The sequence below is a fragment of the Alosa sapidissima genome, chromosome 10, assembly GCF_018492685.1.
Source record: "Alosa sapidissima isolate fAloSap1 chromosome 10, fAloSap1.pri, whole genome shotgun sequence".
Taxonomy (NCBI): Eukaryota; Metazoa; Chordata; class Actinopteri; order Clupeiformes; family Clupeidae; genus Alosa; species Alosa sapidissima.
In genome coordinates, this window is record NC_055966.1 from 15,505,792 (window position 1) to 15,520,317 (window position 14,526).

Consider the following 14,526-nt stretch of genomic DNA (forward strand, 5'->3'; position numbering starts at 1 on the left):
ATTGCACCAGGGTACAAATAGCCTTACCTTACCCATTAAAAAATCCTCTGTTGAATGAAAGTAACTGTATGTTAAATATCCAAACTTTTTCTTGTAACCGTCTTTATGTGGCTCTTCTGAGATAAAAAAAAATACATTTGGTAAAAGTAGCTCTACAGGCAAAAAAGGTTGCCGACCCCTGGCCTAGTTTATATCCCCTCCATTTTTAAAAATAATTCCGTTGCACACTGATATGCTACAAACATGTTAATAAACAGTGGGGAAAGGCTGTTGCAAATCCCTCGAACAGGTGGTCAATCAGAGATTTCAAACGAACGAGGGAACAACATGTCACAATGCAACACGCTGTTTTCCCTTGATGAAAGTGAAACCATGAGTTTTCCCACATCTCAGCTCTGGCCAAAGTTTTCAGAAATTATTTTCAGTGATAAAACCTTATTGAAATAATATGCATTTTCCATGTGGGGTCTTAGAAGCCATCTGTCTCCTCCGTTTTTGTTAAACATAATCAACCTAAGCGTGCTCAGATGACATGATAGACGAGGTGCTGTTGCTCACCTGTCCATCATCGTTAAGCCCGATTTAGATAGATACAATAGATACTTTATTGATCCCCAGGGGAAATTCAAGGAATTTTGATTCGATTTGATTGGTCCGCACAGCTCTGGTGCGAGCATAGTTGCTCCACAATGGAGCCATGCCAGACTGAACTTCCCGACCTCAAACAAAGCATGACTAAGTTCGGCTGGCACCCAGGCTAGTTTACTGTAGGTCTTACATGTCAATGACAGTTACATCTTAGGAGGAATGAATAAATAATTTTTATTCAGTACATTTTGTCATTTCACAGTTTTTTCTGATACCAGAAAAATGAGAAAGAAGTGGAGCAGATGTAACAGAGGTCGTAATTCGTCCGCCGCTCACGGCCCTCGAACCCGCCACCTCAACCCACATCGGCATGGGAGTCGAACGCTCTAACCACTGAGCTAAAAGCCCAGGCTTCCAACTCAGCGGTTAGAAGCGTTCTTAAGGTTAGGGGTGTGAGGATTTACACAGGCAACTAGCTAGTTCTATGCTAGCTCAGTTCGCCTCCATTACACTCACCTCCCTATATCCTCACTCCCATGATCCGGGTCACGGCACCACTGTAACAGAGGTTGTAATTTGTCCACCGCTCACGGCCTTCGAACCCGCACACCTCAACATACACCGGCATGGGAGTCGAACGCTCTAACCACTGAGCTAAAAGCCCAGGGTTCCAACTCAGCGGTTAGAAGCGTTCTAAGCGGGTAGAAGGGTGTGAGGATTTATACGGGCAACTAGCATGCTAGCTCAGTTTGCCTTCGTTACACAGACATAGCAAATTTTGCATTTTGTTTGTTCAGTGCATAATGATTGATTGAATTCATACAGTGATTTGACGACAGGATGTGTTGTTTGAAGGCAAGATTTGCTTTTGCTGCATGTTTTAAGTGTTTTGAGAGAGTGAACAGCCTTTTGTAAGCAAAATGTGTCATTTTGGCCAGAGTGCTTTTGTTCAGACACGGGTGTTAACGTGATGTCAGAGTTGACACAAGCATCAAAACGATCGAGAAAAACTGTAAAGTAGTAAGCACCAGAGACACTGCATGTAGTTGTCCATCACTCGCTCCAATAGGGAAATAGATCCATAAATGTATGTAGAAATGGGACAGTCTGACATCACTGCAAGATGATCTACAGATGCCTCTGGTGCTCCTGCGTCCTGAGTCCATTGCTCTGCCCTGATCAATGCTTTCACATTGACCGCAAAAACTCAACACCTCTGACATGGCCATCAAGAAGTGCCATGGGCAACTTGTTCATTTTGTGTGGTCAATAACGTAAAAGGTTGTTTTATGGAGCTACGGTAGTATTGATTGGGCACACTTACAGGTGTTTTTGCCTCAAGGCTATGCAACGAGGGAGGATTTGCTGTTTGCAAATGATGATGGAGAAGAGTTTAAACAGAAGTTAATTTTGCTAACACGAAATGGCACATAAAGATGCCAAAGAGTTCCACTGTGACAAATGGCACTGAGAGAATTTAGTGTGTTTTGTAAAGGGGGTTGTGTGTTGTAAACGCTGTTTTGAGTGTTTCTCGTGGGTCTTGCAGATTGTATGCACATGTGCTGAAGATGAAGTCTGCTATATTTATGCTTGGCACAAGCAGAAAATGAAGTGCATGTCACACACACATGTGCACACACATGCACACACATACCAAAACCACACACACGTACACACACAACCCCCTGAGCCTTCTGCCTCCAGCAGCAGTGCAGCAGGCCAGCGGGGTGGAAAATTGCATCTTGTCATTTAATTTCCAAAAAAAAAATCTTTGTTTTCTCAGGATTAATCTCTCTGCTTTGCTCCACTTAAGATAAAAGCTCAGCAAAATGAACCAGGCTGTGTCTGTATCCGCAATCTGTTGGGACAACTTTGAGAACTCACACAAAGATGAATAAAGATCAGATGCTTTTTTTTTTTCTCTCTCTCTCAGTCTATCTCTCTTTCTCTCTCTCTCTCCTCTGTGTTAGCAGTTTACTCTGCATAAGCCATAAATTACCACTGCTAAAGCATCTGTGAGCATCTGAAAGATGCATCATTATTAGGAGCCAAATAGCCTCGTTTGACTTCGAAAGTGGCCATTTTCGCCGGCGTACTATGCAAAGTTTTCATCAACCTGTCAGCATGCTTTGTTAAGTCAATTATGCACAGATTTCCGTTAATTGAGAATCTAACAATATAACATTTATCCTGAGCTAAAGTCTGGAGGATAAATAATGTGGATACAAGTGTTTGTCATTAGAGGACTGTTGCTCCACACAAGCCAACCTCCTGTACTTAATAAGTCCCGCTGTACACTGACACCCACTTATTACTGGCTTTCAATCAGGCCAAAAAGCATTAAATGTTCTGCATGGCACCTGTGGTATACAGTATGCACACTATACTCATCATACATTTACCGGTATGCATACGCATGGCACATTAAGTGGAGCATTGATTGTCCCTGGTAGGTTATCATCTTTAAAAGGTTTCAAGCTGTCCCCCCATGATATCTACAGTATAGAAAAATATCCTATTCACTTTCAATTAATGTACACACAACCGCATACAAGAAAATACCCATGATCCTCTCTTACCAGCTCTGGGGGCAGACTGGTCCTGTTTCCAGTGTCCAGAGGAACCCAGGGGTCAAGGCCCTACTCAACTGAGGGAAGAGGGCGAGGATGCCACTGTCTGCTCGATGGTTGTCTGCTCCAATACCAGGCCCTCCCTAATTAAAGGAATGGATTTTATCAAACCTGATCCCTTCAGATAGCTAAAGGGGAGAGGAGAGGGGAGGGTGGGTTGAACCTGCCCCAGAGATCGATGCCTTTACAAGAGCATTGGACAGGCTTACAAAGACATGTCCTTAATGAAAACACAAATAAATTGGGGAGCGGGGAGAAATCGCTAGGATGGGAAACATGGCGGCCCGGAGCTCATAGCTTAAGCCAGCGCTGGTGCGGAGATTAGGGGTTACACTTATTAACCTTTCCAGAATGGTCCGGCTAGCTGTGGCGTTATTGATGACCCGGGTTATGAAGTCACAATGATTTCTGGGGAAAGTTAAAATGAAAGGTTAAACTATTCACATTAATTGCTCTCCTCGAGGTCGTTTATCGACAGCTCCGTAAGCTTCTCAAGCTGAAGGGGGCTTAGAGAGAGAGAGAGAGAGTGTATGTGTGTGTGGGGGGGGTGAAAGGCATGGGGGGGGGGGAATAGCGCAGGGGAGGGGCATTTGATGTTCCTGGAGAGTTATGAACAAACGGTTGTTTGATATCACTCAGGAGGCTGAGAGGAGCCCATGAATAGCACAGGAAACGAAGCCCAGTCGCAGCCATCAGTCCCCTCAGAGGAACCGGCGTTCCCATGAATAAAAAGCAGGCGGAGGGGAGGGGGGTCTTCAGAGTACCGTGCTATACACATTTGCACATAAAATACCCTGGGAGCTTAGGAGTACAGCCCCGCGGGCTCACAGACTGGAGCCCTGGCCACCGGCTACCTGCTTGTCTTTCTAAGAAATGGAGCCCGACCATAGACCTCATGCGTAAGGATGTCATAGTGGTGTGGAGAACACTGAGTGAGACAGCGATATGGGGTGGATGAGGGGTGAAGAGAGGAACTGTGAGTTAAAGGATTATATGGTAAATGGCAGAAACTGGAGTGAACAGGAGATAGATAGATAGATAGATAGATAGATACTGCCTGAGAGGAAAACATTTTGGAAGCACCAACAATAGCATAGTTGGCACTTAAAGCAAAAAGCTTGCCACCATAGATAGATAGATATATAGCACAGGAAGTGTATGGACAGAATGTTTTAAAACATCATAGAAGGTGAGACATTGCGGAAGTCACCTATTGGGTTAAATGCAGAGACCAAATTTCCCTCATGGGATCAAAAAAGTATATATACTTATACTTAGGTGTGTGTGTGTGTGTGTGTTCATGTGTGTGTGTGTGTTTGTGTGTGAGTGTGTGTGCGTGCATGTGTGTGCAAGAGAGAGGAAGCAATATTCGGTGTCCCAGTGTGCTGAACGTGACCTCTAGTGGTGTTCCCTCATAAAGATAATGGTGATTGAGGCGGAGGGTGGCAGGGGAAGAGGGAGAGGAGCATCGCCAGAGGCAGCCGAGGGGTTGAGGGGTGGAGGCTGATTTGTCACTGGATCGTTTATGCGCCTGGCTGCACACAGTGTTCAGGAGCACACAGAGTTCATGTCGGCTAACCAAACAGCAGGGCTCCTCAAACAACCCCATCACTAACAAAAGGGGAAAATGTACTTATGGATGGCAGTTATTAAGATGGCTACAGAAACATCAGGTAATACAAGACGCAGAGGTACACATAGAAGTAGTCGATAGCCTAATACACCACTTATATTTGCCACCTTTATGTCTGTATTCCAATGTAACCTTATAATACCTTCTTGTACCTTCTCAAGGTGGCCTTTACGGTGGGTCATCTGTTCAGGACGTCTTGTTGTTTGGGGAGAATTTCTTCTATAGATGCAGTGCTGCACCCATTCAGCTATTCCTGTTTTTCTTTATAGTCCATGAGATTGGCTTGTTTGTGTCTGCAGATTCATACGTAGCACCTCACCGCTTTATCTTGGTGCCTCTATCTGTTCCCTCACTCAGCATTCTGTGTTCGCACACACGGGGGTTTCTTATTCAAAGCCCCAGTCTGTTTACCCACAGAAATATGACATTGTTTGATTCACAAGCAATTTCCTTTCTGTTCTCGGCAAGGGCGTGTACTCTAACGCCACCCACCCCCCACCCCCGGTTCAATCCTCTCCCTCTGTGTCTCTCCCGCTTCATGTTGGACTTAATCCGCAGCTTGATTACCAACAAGTGCGTGTTTATCCTGTAGCCTATACCTTTGCTCAAGCCATCAAAACATGTCTACATGGCTCCAGCACTTCTCATCTTGTTATCCTTTCACTGTAAACGCCTAAAGGTGTACAGTACTTGCAACATTAAAACAAGAAACCAACCAGGAAGACTCAAGTCATGCATACTTGGGGGTTAAAGTCTGAACATTATGATCACTGAGTGTGAAAGTATTAGTTGAAGTATAGCTGGTGTGTGTGTTCACCAGAGAAGGTACCCCAGAATAAATTTTAAAGCTTTGACTTAAACAGTTTAAGTGCCAACAGATAGTTGGCACTTAAAGCAAAAAGCTTGCCACCATAATAACTGGTGTGTGTTTTTTTTGTTGTTGTTTTTTTCATAATTTGTGATGTCTTGCTGTGAAAGCGTTTCAGTGGCAGTTCTAGCTTGTAAGACCTTCCCGACCTGTAGGCTGCCAAGTTCACAAACAAGAATGCCTTCTCCAACCAGATAAAATGACTCACTTAGTCACGTCATTGATGTGATGTGCAAATCTGATCGAGCAGATCACCATCAACATCTCCATAAGTCTTTATTTGGGGAAATTGGGGCTTTGAAATGTATATTATTGAAATTATTAATTTCATATTTCAGCAGTACATTAACAGTGCAATTAACAGTATCGTTTTGAGTTCATGAACATGGCCTTAGGCTAATTATCATTCAAAGGAAAGAAAGAAAATTAAATCATAGGATGGACTCAAAACATGAGGCAAAAAGTACATCTCTGTTTAAAAACTATTTTGGCTGCATGGCTCTCCGCAAAATTATGTCTCCTATACTAACCAAGATTTTCAACATAATTCAACTCAGTGAAAACACAGTCTACATTGCTGTGACTAAAGTTCTTTCGTCTACTTGCCAAAGGCATATTCAATGTTGACCCCACACCACCCCATACCAACCCCACCCCACCACACCTCCCCTCTCCCTCCTTCCCTCCCTTCGGCCCCAACAATAGAAAGCCATTAGTGCTGATTTATATTAGTAATAAAAGCGGCGTTGGAGGGGCTAATGTCAGGGTACCCCAGCGGGACACAGGGCTGAGGACTAAGGCATGGGGAGAAGGCCACTCATTAGGTCTGTCAAATCAAATCAAGCCTGGCCAGTGTGGGCGGGTTGCACCAGCCTAATGGAGATTAAAAGCTCTGTCCATCAGCACATGCTAGACACCATCATCCACCACCACTACCACCGCACCATCACAGCTGCTGTTGTCACCGCGGTGTACCAAAGCTTACCTGACTCTCGCGCTCAGCAGAAAGCGCTAACAGTGCCAATACGCTGTTCCACATCAAAGCACTGGCCTGACGAGGCCAGCGTTTGAGTTTAATTATGGGGTGTGGCGTTCCAAACGCTTGCATGTAAACCTACATGTACAGTAGGCACAGTGTGGCAGGTTCCCATGTGCAGTTCACTTCTTGGAAGCCTTTATGGAATATTATCAAAAGACACAACAGGGTGTGTATAATGGATGAAATTCAATAAGGAAAAGAAAAACTGGAATAAAAGAAAATGAAACAGAAGTGCTGAACTTAATCAAGAGCTAAAATGAAAAGTGCTGTGCAAAGCTTGATCAAAGCGACATGAAAACAATTTAAACACACACTCACACACGCTCACGCACAAACACACACACACTCACACTCTCACTCACACACGCACACACACACATATAGAAAAAAGAATTCACTAAATCAAAGAGTTATTTCACAAACACACACACACATGCACATGATGGGGAGCATTAAAAAAGCTAGAAAACCTCATCAGAGATATACTGCTATACCTGCTGTGTTATGCTGATACCTCATGTTGGCCAATTTGCTCCAAACATTCTTACATATATTTTTGCTCTTTGATTTTTACAAGATAACAAAAATTCGATTTTTTTCTGACCCCCTCTTGACCGATTTGCACTAATCAAGAAAAGTTCTCAAGCGTAAATAAATCTTTAGCCTGATCATTTTGACAAGTTGCCGAATAATGACTCCCCAAAAAAACACATAATGAAGTAATTGCTGTTTAAACGGCATGGTGAAGATGTCAGTGCGAAGAGAGCATGTATGAGCATGCAATCATTAGGATGCTCTCTCACAGCAGGGTCCTATTGGAGAATAATCAGGCTCATTGCCCTAATGATACTCTTGATTTCCGGGGCACCCTAGCAGCGTGTAATCACCCTGTTTGCGTCTGTCTGCTTTTGACTGTTTCTCTGACTCCAATCAGCTCAGGGCTCTGAGGGTTGCGATGGCTGGATCGGGCCCACACCCGGCCCACTTTAGGCCCAGAGTTCACTTCTCTCAGGAGGATGAGTGAGAGGACAGAGTCTCGTTGCTGACAGCTTTACAAAGCAACTTTTACGAAGGAAATAACAAAGCAAAGGAAGGAGTCCTCTTTGATTTACTCATTTATTGGTCTGTATTCTACTATCCACCTCATGTTGACTAAACTGAAGTCGTCATCCCTCACTTGGCATTTATCTGACGGTAGCGTAGAGGACAACGATGGCACTTTAATTACCCAGGTGTGGCACACATCAATCACACGTCCTGGAGACCTTGCAAGGAGCTTGCGGCGGGGCGGGGGGTGGGGTGGGGGGTGCAGATGAGGAAAAATCCGTTTGACCTGTCCGAGACAGAATTAATTATCCAATTACTCGAGTGCTACTGACTGCGCTGGCTAGATAACTTCAGAGCTATTTACAACTGACTGCCTTGCCGAGATAACAAAAGGCCCATTTGCCTCATAATCACCTCGCCACCGCCACAAACGATCGTCCAGCAAAATCTCATCAGCGTTTTTTTAAGCTCACACGCAAGAAGGAGAGAGAGAGAGACACAGTTGAGTCAGTTAGTGATTTCGTTTTTCTGGGAGCTTCAAAAAAGTTTCCCTCAGCAGAAAAAGAAAGAATGAGGTGAGCAGACAAGCTAGTGCAAGTTCAGCACCACACTCCACATATCAGACACAATGAATAAAACATGCCACCAGCACACTCACAAAACTGTGTCCATGAAGGTGACACCTTGGGGGGGGGGGGTAGTTTCATTCAGCAGGAGAGTTGTATTGAGAGTGTGCAAGAAATGCTTACATGTCATCTTAGAATAACTTGCCCTGCTTGACCACAAAGAAACAACAGTAACCGAAGTACTTTAAAATACCAGTAGCATCAGGCCAATCCATGGTCACCCTGATGTCCAGCCATCCCGTCACTGAAACACTAGTAGTCTGCTGGCTCCGGAGACAGCCTGGAGGTACCTCGGGCCTCTTTGAGCCCAAACACACAGAACAGTGGTGATGTTTTAATCCCTCAGCACAGACAGAGACAGACACAGCACCGGAACCCCAAGGACAAGGCAGCAATGGGAGTTATCTATCATCGCTGGGTAATAATCTCCATGTATCAAAAACGCTTCAAACGACACGGTCACACTGCTCAGGACAATATGTCTCTCCCTCTGTTTGCCGAAGCTAAGCACATTTCTTCGTGAGGAGAAGAAAGAGTGTGTGTGTGTGTGTGTGTGTGTACAGCACATATCTCTTCCTTATCACAGCAGAGGCAGCTATGCGGGACTGCTGCAGTCGGTTATCCATAACACAAGAGGGCTCAATTCCTTTCTTTGATATGTTGATGCCTCCCTGTTTTCACGCTTCTCTCCTTCCCTCTCTCCCCTTTCCTCTCGTCTTTGTGTTGACATCTTGGATTCCTTGAGCCCTGTGAAGCTATGGCAAGGCATAGTCTCCAACAACTAATGACTAAGAGGCACTTTAAAAGCAATATTATTCTGACTTTCTCACATAACCAAAGTCATTTCCAGCGCTCTCGAGACAAACTAATTTCTTCAGAAAAAGAAGCCACTTCGTGTCCTAAATCTACCTTAATTGTGTGGCGTGTAAACGTGTGTAACAGAACGAGCAGAACTCTCCTGTTCTCCGAGCTATGGTTATCTGTTCATCCTCATCTTTTCTCCTTGATGCTGCTCCAGCGGTGCAGATGGACACATGACCCACCCCGCTTAGATTCTCTGCACTGTGCGAAATGACCGCCGAGACGGAGATGGAATTGGAATGCTGCTATGGATTCTATTAGGAGTGGAATCATCGCTCACCAGGGAGTGCATTTCATAGCACACCAGGGGCCCTCGTGCAGCACTCCGGGCTGAACACTCTGCCGTGCTGAGGACCAGTGGCTTGGCAAAGAGATGGCACTTTTTTTTTAAAGCTGTGTCGCGAAGGAAGAGGGCACTGTTTTGCATAATAGCATAAGCTTTTATCTGCCAAAAACTCATGTGATTCTCTGCCAGGGAATAAGAAGCCTTTTAAAGTCCTTTAATAGCACTTTCCTAAAAAATGGATGTACAAAGTCTATCATTTCTGAATAATATTAGCATTTAGGAATCTATTGCGATCTTTGTGGATGTGGCTGTGAGCTTCATTTTCATTCTCCGTGCTAAAAGGAAGATGTTGAGGGAGCATTCATACCAGACCAATAAAGCACATCAAAAACCCATCTCCATCTACAAACGTGGGCTTTCAAAACCAAAGGCCAAAAGGGCAGAAGTTGCCAGAGATATGGAGACACTCTTTGAGTCAGAGAGATGGCCTGGCCCCGATCGATAAGTCAGCCGGGCTGAATAAAGCCGCCACTAAAGAAGGCTAAACCACGCGGCCACGTACGGTCAGCCTGTTCAGGGCAGCCCGTGACCTAGCGCACATCAGGCCTTCAGAACCCACCAACATCAGAGCCAAGGTCAACCAGGGGGGAGCAGCGTCGGAGATGTGAACACGTCGAGTGTGAGGGCTGCGATCTCCCATGCCCTACTGAGCCAGGAGAGCCATGATGTGTATTCATGAGAAGACGGAGGGAGAGGGAGAAGGAGGAAGGGAGATAAAAATGCAAAAGAATTACACACACAGACACACAATCACTACTCGTAGATATGTTCAAATCCTGTCTAAATAAGGGCATAAAAATGCATTGTACACCATACATACATACCAATACACACACCCACCTACACACACACACACACACACACACACACACATACAATAAAGGGACTCACCTAAAATGCAGATTTAACTGAATATGTGCAAGAGATCCAAGAGGTCTCTATGAGCCACACACATACACACAAAGACCAGTCTCTCTCTTTCAAGTCAAGTCAAGTCAAGTCAGTTTTATTTGTATAGCCCACACACACACACGCACACGCACACACACACACACACGCACATGCACACACACACACTCACCTCAGATATCTGTCCCACCGGCCCCTTCACAGCTCTGACCCTGCCCTCTGGTCACAGGGCTGGACTCCATCCCTTTCCACTGGAAGCCTAAGAACCACAAAGCCAAAGGTGCTGTGATACCACCAAGCAGAGCACACTGCATGCGCTCCAGCATAGCCCACTCAAATCCTACAGAAAGTACAGCCTGTTCCAATTTATGATTCAGTTTTATCAGTAGTGTTTTTCTTTTACTATTTTACATTCAAAAACAGCATTATTAGTCAAATGAATGCTGAGGAGATCATCTTTTTAGGTAAAAACTAAAAGCTGGACTGAGAAAAGTGACTAAATTTACAAAATTAGTGTGTATTTTTGTTTCTTTTTCCATTAGTCTGTAAAGACACTCTAATTTTGAGGAAAGTGGGCTTGGCAATATCAAAGAGCCCCAGCAATGTAGAGAAACTAACAGACTTTGAAAATTAGGTGGTTCATCCAGAGTTTAATGGTAAATTTGGTAATTGCAGACAGAAATACTCAAGACACTAAATAGGCAGCCATTGCTGTTTTTTGGTTTTGTTTTGAAAGCGGCAGTCTCCATTGAGCAAGGTCATCGAGTGTGATCGAGCGGAGATGCAAAATGATGACGTTAACAGCTGATGAAGATGATGAGAGCCTCGGAGGAGGAAGACAGAGGAGAGGGGAGGTCAGCCAGGTGTGGTCACCTGCCCTGGGCGCTAGCGAAGCTCAATCCGTAATCCTCTTCCTTAGAAGGACACCACAGTCCCACCACACATGAGCCTGCTGGCATGGACAATTGCAAAAGGTATACGCTTATAGAAAACACTTGCAATTGCAATTTTTTCCGTAGTTTTTGCTGTTAGTCACTACCTGTAGGGGTTGGTGTGGTTCTTACCATAGCTTCAGAGCTGTGTGAGGTCACCTGTGTTTAAAGTGACCGTAACCACAGCAATTTCAGGACATGGGCAGAAGATAATGCGGCCAAACACTCGCGCAAGCGTGTCAGAAGCAATTCATGCAAGGGGGACGTCCCCTGCATATTCAACAGCTGGTGGAAACCACACAATAGGGCTCGGCTCTGCGCACCCACTCACACACACACACATAAACACACACACACACACAAATCCACTCATTCACTCGCTCACACACACAAACACACACACACACACACCATACAATGACATAGTCAGACACATACCCACTTAAACACACACACACACACTATAACCATCTCCATCCATCGGATCTCTGAAAGCACCCCCTCCTTCCTTCACGAGCCCCCCACCGCCCCCTCCACCCACAGACACACTCACACACACTTACACACACACACACACACACACCCTCTCTCTGAAAGGCTCCTGCTGGCTGCGTGGCGAGTGAGCTAACGAGCAGGAGCAGCCCCTGTAACGAGGGTGCCAGAGCGTATTAGGCCTGTCGGCCAATCACAGTAAGCATCTGTGAAAGCAGCCGTCTGCCACCGATGGAACGCGGCACCGAGGTGGGAAGCCAGCCGGATCGCCAGGGTGGTGGTTGGGTTACAGTCGGGGGAAGGGGGGGGGGGTGTAGAGAGAAAGAGAATGAGGAGAGAGAGAGAGAGATGTGAGGCAGTTGCATGGAGGCATCAGGACATAGCAGTGTTGTCAACGGAGGGGGGTGGGGGACAGAGTCTCCTGCACACCACAGGTATCTGCAACCCACTCTTTTGAAGTCGTGAACTGCAGTCCGAGACCACTCACTCATGTCAGATTAAGAGTCAGGATTACTGCTTCTGCTTGCTCCATCATCACGGCTGATACCAGATCACTTTGTTATTTTATTTTAAAAGCCCGAAGCTACTAATGTTAGATTGCCTGATCCTGAATCAGTAATGACAAGAAGAATAAGCATGAGGAGTAATGTTCTCCCGTAGTGAATTCTGCACCTGTCCAAAAGCTCCTCTTTCGTCACATACACACACCTCCGTTTGACTTTCAGCGCTAATTGAATCAAGCTGGCGACCGGAACAAGGTGATGTATGCAGCAGCAATTCATTCCTGCAAGTGACAATTGTGCTGGCAACAGCAATAATTGCAAAGCTTGGCAGTGGATCTGGCCATGCTGATTGGTGATGTCATGACAAAATTCTCTCGTTGCTAAGAATACACTTTGTTTCACCTTGTTTACACCCTGCAGCACCCAATGGCAAAATCTCTATCGCTGTTGTCTGAACAGTAGATGGACTGTTTGAATGAGCACATTGTCATGTTTTAGTGTGGACAGTCACATGTGCTGCTGAAGTCTACCTTAACTTACTGAAGTGTACCATGCTATGGCATGTTGTTGAACTGAATGTTTGGAGAAAGCGAGGGTGGGAGGGGGGTGACTCAGAGAGAGTGAGGGAAAGAGAGAGAGAGAGAGAGAGATGAAGCTGAATCATTATGCTACAGGTGCAAGGTTAAATGTGGCTGTGTGCATGTTGTCTGTTTGTGTGTTCATGTGTATTTTGTGTGTGTGTGTGTGTGTGTGTGTGCTTCACTACTGCACGGCCATCGATTTAGTAGATTGTGGGAACAGTCTGTTCTTTTATTTTGCTCAGTGCCCTTCTCTCCATTCCTCTCTCCTTTCTTCTCCTCTCCTCTCTGAGAACCTGCGTCATCTCTCAGCCCTTGATCAGCCGTTCACTTAGAGGATCAAGGATTTTTGCAAACAAAACTTTTCCCAACCTGAAAAAAACATTTTTTAGCAGCAAGCTCAAACATCAAAGCCACTCAAATACATACTCAACCTTCCTATGTGAAAGGAAATGTGTCAATTATGGCGATTTTGGCATGCTTCGATATGTTAATATTATGAACATTCTACACACACACACACACAGGAGATACAATTAGTCAGTGTTCCAGTGATCATTCAATCAAACAGTGTTGGTTTGACAACTTCATGGCCATTGACACAAGAGTGTATACTGTAGCTCTGGAAGAAATGGGCATATTTGTGATATGAACACACACACTTACACACACACCTTTAAAAGGTCCATATAAATCATGGTTCACAGGTCAAAAATCGCAATCTCCAGCAGTGGTAGCACATGTGTAATTGCTTCTCTAACTTGTGTATGTGTGTGTCACAGATGGTGTGAGTCCAAGCGAGCATGTCCATAAAAAAAAAAAAGAGATTGACCATGAACGAGCAAATGGGTGTGTGAATGTAAATCAGAGTCTGATCTGTACAGCGGGCCTCCTGGGACGGCTTGGGGACCCTGGAGCCATCACTCGTCAGGGTAATGACACATTCTCGACACAGATGAAGCCAGTAGCGTGGAGGGGGCGGGGGGGGGGCACCGCCACAAGGCTGGAATGGATTTTCGAGCGGGAGTGGAAATATGTGTGACTCGCTGGGTCACGTGTGTATGAAAGCGCTTCTGAAGCGCAGACAGTAGCTGTAATTATGCCCAAGGGTTTGCATAGACACAAAAAACATTGAGGAGCCTGATTTGGGTCTGGTTTCATCTTTCTCTTTAGTTTCTTCTCCTCCAGGCGTTTCTGTCTCTCAATTGAAGACACACATACACACATTGTCTGTCTCTCTCTCTCACTCTCTCTTACACTTACACACACACACAGCACACATTCCTGCCTCTGCTGCTCTTTGTCTTGGCGGTGGCTGTCATGGCGACATCTGCTAACTTCACATGAGCTCCCTTCTGTGCCCAGGGCCGGATTCACGCCGGGCGCATTTTGTTCTGGATGCTGCGTTGCCATGGGAGAACAGGCTGTAATTTGGCTCGCCGACGTTGCCATAGCAATCAGGTGATGCTACGTG